Here is an 8,847-nt window from a genome sequence, read left to right as displayed (position 1 = left end):
GTGCCATTAGCATTATTTAATTGGAGGCAAAGGAGAAATATTATGTTTGAAAACTGATAGTCTAATAATATTTATCCAACTTGTTGTATTTATCGATTATAAACCATCATATATTTCAGACTGAGATCTCGCCTTGAAATTTTATTGTACTCCTAAACTTTCATTGTTTAGGTGGCACAAGTAATAGTGCACAACGTGTCTCTGAAAAAAAATTATAAATCATTCTTTTGGATGTTTGCTTTCTCTTAGGTCTTTACTAGACCATGAAAGCGCGCGTTGCCGCGCCCGTCCATATTCAAATAGTAATAATTAAAAGATGTAGAATTGGAACAAAATTACTTCGAAATACTGGAATTGCAGCTAATGATATCTAAAAAAACGTGTGGATATTGACCCTTCTTAGATGAGTTATGCAGATCCAACAAAATAGACTACAAAATGTATTATGCCATTTCAAATGGAGTACGCTGATGGTTTGATCTTGTACATAACACCACTGTACAAAATTGAGATACCACAATATTGCACAGAATAGGTACACACATATCACATTTCTAATTTCAACAGGTCGATATTGTATATGTCTACTTGTGATTAAAGGTGGTCTCTAGAAACGATTTTGTTGTTCAGTGAAAGAACAATACCTCCTCAAATGTTTGAAGATCCTTCAACCGCCTGTACAGGTGCCTAGGTTGTTAACGTCCCATAGACTGTTTGGAACTCTACTGACTTTTCAGTTTTATTGATTGCCTCGTCAAGTCTGTTGCATCCAAGGGCGTTGTACACCTGACCTAAAAAGTAAAACTATTCAGAAAAGGAGATCGAGCAGATCTATAGAATGGTTCTACTGTATCAGTATATAAGCACATTAAAGTATATATGATGAGTAGCAGATACTTTGCACATAGCAAAAACACAGTATAATACGTTTCTATTATATTTCTTAAGCGGCAACCTGTAATTTTGGTCAAAAGATGGATTTCTACATACCTTGGTACCAAAATACCAACCACGGTTTCCAAAAGACAGCACACACAGAATGTATGCTAGCAGTATATATAAATAGTACATCGTTGCATATGTAAAATATGAGTTTTGTTGCTGCAAACTAGATTTCAGAAAATAAATGCAAATAACAATAATTAGTCTGAACAATGGGAAAGGAGCGCTTGTAACTGGATTTTTGGGTTAATTATTGGTTTGCCACTATAGCCCGCGCATGACTCAGTTTTGCCACTAGAACAGAATGGTGCTCAGTTTTGCCACCGCTTCTGGCGCAGCTGCTCCATCGAGGCCAAACGGCCAGGCTTCAAACGTTTCCATCTCTTGCCGTTACTGAAAGTGGGGCCGGATCTTACAGGTAGGACCGCGCAATGATAAATAGGTGAAGACCGAACTACCCCTGCTCCCGCCACACAGCCACACACCGATCCACTGCACCCACCACCATCCGCTACGCCACCACCTGCGACGCCACCACCTGCGCCGCCGTGCGGCCGTCCCGCGTGGACACCTTCTCCACCGCCACCGCCTCCAGGAGCACCTGCTCTGCCCCACCATCTTGCGACGTAGTCGCTCGTTCCGCCACTGCGCCCTCCACCTGCTCGACGAAATGGCTAGTGGCGGCGACAGCCTTACATTCTTATTCAAACAAACTACATGACTGAAACAGCAACAAACTACATGCCATGCTTAAACAGCAACAAACTACATGCCATGCTTTAACCTTTCCTATGATAAACTTGGCCCTTGTCCTTGCCTCTACCAATCTTCAGTGCCTCTTTCATCTTCTTCATGCCCTTCTTCAGCCAGCACAACATAACTCCAGCCTTCACCTTTTCTTCAAGATTTGGTGACACATGGTACCTTCTCGGTTTGGGAGTAGGTTTTGGTCTGTCTGTTGGAAGTTGGATGACCTGTGTAGTCCTAAAGCACTCACCTAGCTGCTTCAGGGCAACAGCTGCTTGTTGCTCTTCCCTCAGCCTAGCAGCAGCTTCTTCCTCCTCCCTGCGCCTTGCAGCAGCAGCTTCCCTCTCTTCCAAGGTTCTCCTACGATAAACTAGCAAGTGCTTGTCTGCCCTAGCCATGGAAGCACTTCTGGACAGAGAGGCATCTCTGGAGCGAGAGGCACCAGTAGAGCCAGTGCTCCTCCTCCAACTCATGGCATTGTCCATCTTTGTTTGCATTTCTGGTTCAGTAGATGGATGCCATTTATAGGATGCAGCACAATGGCATCAGCACACGAGCTGAACAGAAGGCACACTAGCTGAACACATGTAGACAAGTCCATGAGTTTGATCTGTAGTGTCTAGCCAGAAAAGGGAAAAGAATATTCTCTATATTGGGCATAATTAACTTTTCAGTCGACCTGCCATATTCACAAGAATATTCTCTGATTAACATTGTCTCTATATTACAGGGCCTCATCAATGCAGTGAAGAAAGTTCTCCCTGATTCAGAACATAGGCACTGTGTGAGACATGTTTACCATAAGCTTGGGCATGGGTGGAGGAATTGCAGCCAAATACATGGATTAAAGCTTTCTTCAATGATTTCCTAAAATGTGACATGCTTCTGAATAATCATTCTGAAGTATTTAACAGCTACATTCTTGAGGGTAGAGAGTTTCCTGTACTATCAATGTTGGAAACCATTTTCAGCAAAATCATGCATAGAAATGTGGCAAAGCAAAAAGAGGCAGATACATGGCCTGGTACTATTTGCCCCAAGATAAGGAAAAAAAATAGATAAAATGACAGAATGGGCAAAGAATCTAGGAGATCACAGGAAGATACATGTTGTATTTCTGTTTGAATGATGTTGGAATGATTAGAGTACATGTTTGAACTATGTTTGAATGATGTTGGAATGATGAGATTACATGTTTTGAGGAACTCATGTCAAAATGTGCTAAAAAAGAGCTCCAAAGTTAGGGTAAATGGCCTCATTTCTAAGCAAGTTTTTTTGATCTTGTCTAAATTGGCCAAATAAATTCAAAACACATCAATTCCATGTAAGAAGACTATGTGAGAAGGATTTCCATTTTTTGATTTTTTTTGAATTTTTTATGCTCATCTCAAATTTAGTCAAACCTAACTTTGACCATCATTTTATCAAGTTTTAAACATGGAATTGAAAAACTAAGCATGGATCCTTGTTATTCACTCCAAAATGAAGCTTTGGTGAGGTTTTTGAAACTTTTCATGTTCCAAACCCTAAACCTCTTGTCTTCACCCTCGAACTTGTACCCCAGTGTTTGAGATATCACATTAGACACATGGTTTTTTTGTTGAACAGCATGTAGACCATGTTTATCAACTAGAATGGGTAGTATATGACATAAGAAGACTATGTGAGAAGGATTTCCATTTTTTGATTTTTTTTGAATTTTTTATGCTCATCTCAAATTTAGTCAAACCTAACTTTGACCATCATTTTATCAAGTTTTAAACATGGAATTGTAAAACTAAGCATGGATCCTTGTTATTCACTCCAAAATGAAGCTTTGGTGAGGGTTTTGAAACTTTTCATGTTCCAAACCCTAAACCTCTTGTCTTCACCCTCGAACTTGTACCCCAGTGTTTGAGATATCACATTAGACACATGGTTTTTTTGTTGAACAGCATGTAGACCATGTTTATCAACTAGAATGGGTAGTATATGACATAAGAAGACTATGTGAGAAGGATTTCCATTTTTTTTGATTTTTTTTGAATTTTTTATGCTCATCTCAAATTTAGTCAAACCTAACTTTGACCATCATTTTATCAAGTTTTAAACATGGAATTGTAAAACTAAGCATGGATCCTTGTTATTCACTCCAAAATGAAGCTTTGGTGAGGTTTTTGAAACTTTTCATGTTCCAAACCCTAAACCTCTTGTCTTCACCCTCGAACTTGTACCCCAGTGTTTGAGATATCACATTAGACACATGGTTTTTTTGTTGAACAGCATGTAGACCATGTTTATCAACTAGAATCGGTAGTATATGACATAAGAAGTCTATGTGAGAAGGTTTTCCATTTTTTTGATTTTTTTTGAATTTTTTATGCTCATTTCAAGTTTGGTCAAAGCCTAATTTTGACCAGCTAACCCTATTCTTCTAGAAGGAAACCGGACCGATCCGTGGGTTGCTCTGTTTTGCATTGTGGACCGTTCACTGCAGTAACGCCAGCCGTCCGATCTAGCCTTCTAGAAGGTTTCGGGGCCGATCCGTGGACACCCTCGTTCTTCAACATGATTGGTTCCTTTCTCCACGCGTACGGTGGGCTATAAGAACACTGAAATGTCCGTTGGGCCGTCCCGCGTGTCTAGGCCTGCGATGCATGCACCATGCATGCGCCATGCAGGCGCCACGCCAACGGCCCTTTCCACGTACCTCACTCGCCGACGCCTTTTAATGCATCAACGCAGCGTCTCAGCGTTGCCATCGTCTCAGCTCTCGCAGCGATGCAGCGGCATCAGTTTTGCCATCGTCAATACGCTTAATTATTTTTGGAAGACGGCTAGCCACGCGTTAATTCATTAGGAACCACCCAATTATGAGCCAACCTCTTTATAAGGGGCCTCTCTTCCTCTCCCACACACCAAACGAGCGAGCCTCTCTTCCTCTCCCTCTCCAAAGCACCACGCACCCAAGCGAGCCTCTCTTCCTCTCCCTCTCCAAAGCACCACGCACCCAAGCGAGCCTCTCTGCCTCTCCGAAGATGCAGTACACGGGACCGACCTTCCGCCGTCCGCGCACCAGTACGGAGCTACTCTATCCGGCGGACGTCCTCGTCGAGAAAACGCTCCGTGTGTGGGCAAAGTCGAGGTGGAGGACCGAGGTCGAGCTCACTCGAGACTTCCTCGACGAGGGCTTCTCCCACCTCCCACCGGGCTCGCCCGTCATGTACTACGTCAACGAGTCTCGTGAAGGCGTCGCCCTCAAGCTGCTCACGGTCACCTTCGCCAACCGATTTGACGCGTACGCCCTCCTCGGTGAGGTCTTCTGGTGCGGCTGCGAGTCAATCTTCTTCACCACCTACAACGTCTTCACCGATTGCGACGCCATCTTCTTCTCCGGGAAACCTATGCACTGCCTCCCGTACTACAAGTGAAGACGCTGGTGAAGACGGTGGTGCGGCGCAGGTGCTGCGGCAGGTGGTGCGGCCAAGATGTGTTCTCATCAAGCTCGTCATGTTTTTTTAGCTTTACGTTTTCATTTTCTATGTGGTTCCGTGTTGAGTCGTGTCAAGTCGTGTGTCACTCAACTTATCTATCTAGGGTACCCATCTATCTATCTAGGGTACCCATCTATCTATCTAAGTTACTTCCGTGTAATGGTGGAACTAAGCATCTTATGTATCGAATTTATCTAAGTTATTTTGCGTGATGATCTGGCTACCAATATTTGCATCTCATATATCTTAGTTTTCTATGATTTCGATGTAATATATCAAGGGTGTATGAATCATGAAATCACAAACATGGATCCAAGTATGAACTTTGATGTAATATAAGTAGGGTACCCATATAAGTATGAAACAAAAAATCACAAACACGCAATGCTTGAAATCAGATAAATGCACCATTTTTCCCTCGCAAAAATATAAAGATGCACCCTTTTTTGTTTGATTATTTTTCCAACCTAAACCACAAACACGTAATGCTTAAAATAACAAAGACACACCCTTTTTTTTGGTTAAGAAGCATGCATAAACACAAAGAACAAACATATGCGTCCTTACACCATAAACCAAGTCACGAACTAGAACTATCTATAGCTAGATTTCTTCCATTCGCTTTTCAATATCTTTCCATCCGCCCCACTGGTTACCAAAGCAATCCTTCACGCTACCAAACAAAGCGGTCTTGGGTTCGAGTCCCAGCCGCACCCTTTTTTGTTTGTTCATTTTTCACCATTTTTTTAAACACCCTTCTCATCTGCCCAAAGCCAAACCTTGTGGGTCCCACGCGAAACGGCCAGCAACGGTCCTCTTTTCAAACGCGTCTCCGCCTCGTCCCACCTGAAACAGCCGAGTCCAGGACGTTTGACTTGAATGAAACGGCAGACTCACAGAACGAGTCGTTGCACACATACTAGTGGCAAAACTGAGAACCATTCTGCTCTAGTGGCAAAACTGAGTGTTGCGCGGGCTGTAGTGGCAAACCAATAATTAACCCATAAGTTTTATCAAAATGCGGCTCCTTGTTGATTTCATGGCATCTTGCATTTAGTTCGCTCGCATAAATACCAGATTCCAGAAAAACAAGCTTCTTATCCTTACACATACAAAATAAATTTCTAACATGAGTCACAACACATATCATATGCCAACTTGAAGGAAAGGATTTACCTCATATTAAAGGTTGGGCCCTTCTTTATTATTCAATGGCTCAAGTAATTTTCCAGTGTAAGGCACAAATAATATATATTTTCTCTTCCGAGAGAACTTAACAATCACTTCCATCCCCTGAAAATTGCAAGAATAATTGAAATCCTTCATACCATTGTATTTTATAATTTGATGAGAGATGCAAATACATATTGTTAATTGACAAAAGGAAAAACGGTAACTTTTGTTCTCACAGGAAGACGCTGAATGCAATTACCTCACAAAAAAGATCTAAAGATAACTTACTGAACCAACAGCTCCATACACACTTTAGTAAACACATAGTACATGGAAACAGTCTATTGACATGCATATTGTGAAAGATATTGGCTTGCTTGTATCATTAGTGTATTACCACATTATCTGATTTCGCCTTCTGTAAAAGCATGTTTCTCTTCGACAGCTTTAGAAATTTCTTCACCACTTCCACCGGAGAGCCTTTTTTGCTCACCGCATCACAGTAAATCTCTTCATACAAAAAATTATTGATAAAAGTATTTGTATTTCTATAAGATGCCCAAGACTTAAGTTGTTAAATACTCCGTAGTAGGAATTAAAGATCTCTTGGATGCTCAAGGCATCAAACTCTCGTACACATCATGCAAGCTAAAAACTCCTGCATATATTAAACTTATGATACAGCCCGTAAAGGATATGAAATCTATAGAACAAGATAGAGAGCTTCATATAGCCTCCTAGATAGATTACTTACATCAGGTGAGCCATCTAGCTGTTGTAACCTCTTAATGCTTAGCATCAAACTGGAAACCCTCTTGTGTTACTGCTGTCATGGCTCTATATCAAGTAAAGATAGGAGCATGTTAAAAGGAAAATAACCTTTGCAAGGTATTGAAAGGCATAATCAATATGTTTGGGCAAAACTGATAATTTCTTCGAATATAAAAAGGCATCCTTCAGGGCTGGTAATAACCTCATGAGTCAGCAGTTGGCAAAGCTTTGCACCAAACGAAATACAACCTGCAATGCTACATAACATTTTTTTTCTGCTGACAAAGGTTCTACCTCAACTGAAGAAACTGCTCAGCCTTGAGAACAAAATGTGTCTTCTCGCAAAAAAAAAAAAAACACAATAAAATGGGTCACATAAATACTAAAAATTAAACGATTAAATAGTGGAATATTCATATTGTGAACTTTTCCTGCAGAACATGACACAAATCGCCAATCCTATCTTACCACAAAGGGAATCTTTACCTTATCATATAACTGATGAGAAAATTGTTCAATCAAGAGACAACAAGATTTTGATGAAAGGCAGTAGGCACTGCTTTCATTGATAGTAGAAGAAATGGGCAGAGTATGGAACTCTGAACTTACAGGCAGAAAAACACTGAGCAAAAACAAAAACAGTTCAGAGAAGAATTGAACCTAACGCTATACAACATGGAGAGGCAGAAGTTTTACTTCAGCTGAAGCTGTCGATCCAGGGAACACCTCTAGACAATATTTGATCCAGGGAATATGGAGATCTTGAGGTTCGTCATCGTTGTTGCAATGCTGCTTTTGTTTACAGGACGGACAGTTCAAGTGGTGGCACTGCGGCCACCCCGGCGACCTTAACTGCTGTGAAAAAATCATCCCCACCGCCTGCCGTTGGCGCGCCATCGCTGCTGAGATAAACAGGCCCTGGTGACTGATCTTGCACGCACTCCACGTCTCGACCCCCACGTCCTTCTTGTCGATTTGTCCCATGGAGGCTGACGCGTTCCTCAGATGGGAGAAGCGAACCCGCGAGGAGAAGGGAGCAGCCGCCACCGTATTCTCTCAGATCATCTGCGGTGTCCGCACTAGCAGATAAATCTAAACCAGCGAGTACCCCTGAGAACTATACGTCTATACAAAAGAACATCAAATAAGTTTAGTGCGTAAAGGTAATCTGTGAGGCGATAACAGAACCTAAGATGTTCACCCTGGTGAGGGAGCCGGCGTCGCACGCGTAGGAAGAAGGGCGGCGCAGACGGAGGGGAATTTGGGGGCGGGGGGGGAATAGCAGGGGTCGCACGGCGGAGGAGTAACGGCCGCGCAGGCGGAGCAGAAATGTTTTTTTTTTTATGGAAGATGGAGGAGAATTTGGGAGCGAAGGAGAACAGCCGTCGCACTTGCACGCGAACCAGAAGTGTTTTCTTTTTTGTTCCATCGACCGGTTTGTTTCAAGCCCAAACTGCATAGGCCCTAAACCGTTTCGGGCCCATGTTTTGTGGTGCGGCCTAACTAAATTTTGGGAGTAGCAGCCCTAGAATGTAAATGGGCTTGTATCGGCTGTTGTTCGGGAACGAGAATGTTGTTCCGATCGGGAAGGATGTTTTGGTCCGTTGGATTGTCGGATCGGACGGCTAAGGAGCCAAAATCGTTGTGGAGAGGTCCTACTGGTTCCATTATACTGTTACTTAATGTGGCCACGGGCAATGATTACCATGTCTACACACTTTTCCTAGATACACTTCACTTT

The 8,847-nt window shown here is 42.4% G+C and overlaps 2 long non-coding RNA genes across 3 annotated transcripts; both read right to left on the bottom strand.

Moving 5' to 3' along the window:
• Window positions 1–427: 427 nt before the first annotated feature.
• On the bottom strand, window positions 428–7,463 carry LOC127343243 (uncharacterized). 2 transcript variants are annotated; one of them, XR_007877085.2, is made up of 4 exons: window positions 7,401–7,463; window positions 7,090–7,172; window positions 6,339–6,455; window positions 428–791 (listed from the first exon to the last, which is right to left on the bottom strand). It is a non-coding gene; the product is annotated as an uncharacterized lncRNA (long non-coding RNA). The 2 variants fall into 2 exon arrangements; XR_011754190.1 differs by having other exon boundaries at window positions 428–786.
• Window positions 7,464–7,640: 177 nt separating this feature from the next.
• On the bottom strand, window positions 7,641–8,431 carry LOC127338521 (uncharacterized). Its single transcript, XR_007874397.2, has 2 exons — window positions 8,308–8,431; window positions 7,641–8,223 (listed from the first exon to the last, which is right to left on the bottom strand). It is a non-coding gene; the product is annotated as an uncharacterized lncRNA (long non-coding RNA).
• Between the last annotated feature and the right edge of the window lie 416 nt (window positions 8,432–8,847).

Source organism: Lolium perenne, chromosome 3, assembly GCF_019359855.2.
Source record: "Lolium perenne isolate Kyuss_39 chromosome 3, Kyuss_2.0, whole genome shotgun sequence".
Classification (NCBI taxonomy): domain Eukaryota; kingdom Viridiplantae; phylum Streptophyta; class Magnoliopsida; order Poales; family Poaceae; genus Lolium; species Lolium perenne.
The sequence above is the reverse complement of the archived record's forward strand: the minus strand, read 5'-3'. Positions and strand labels throughout refer to the sequence as shown.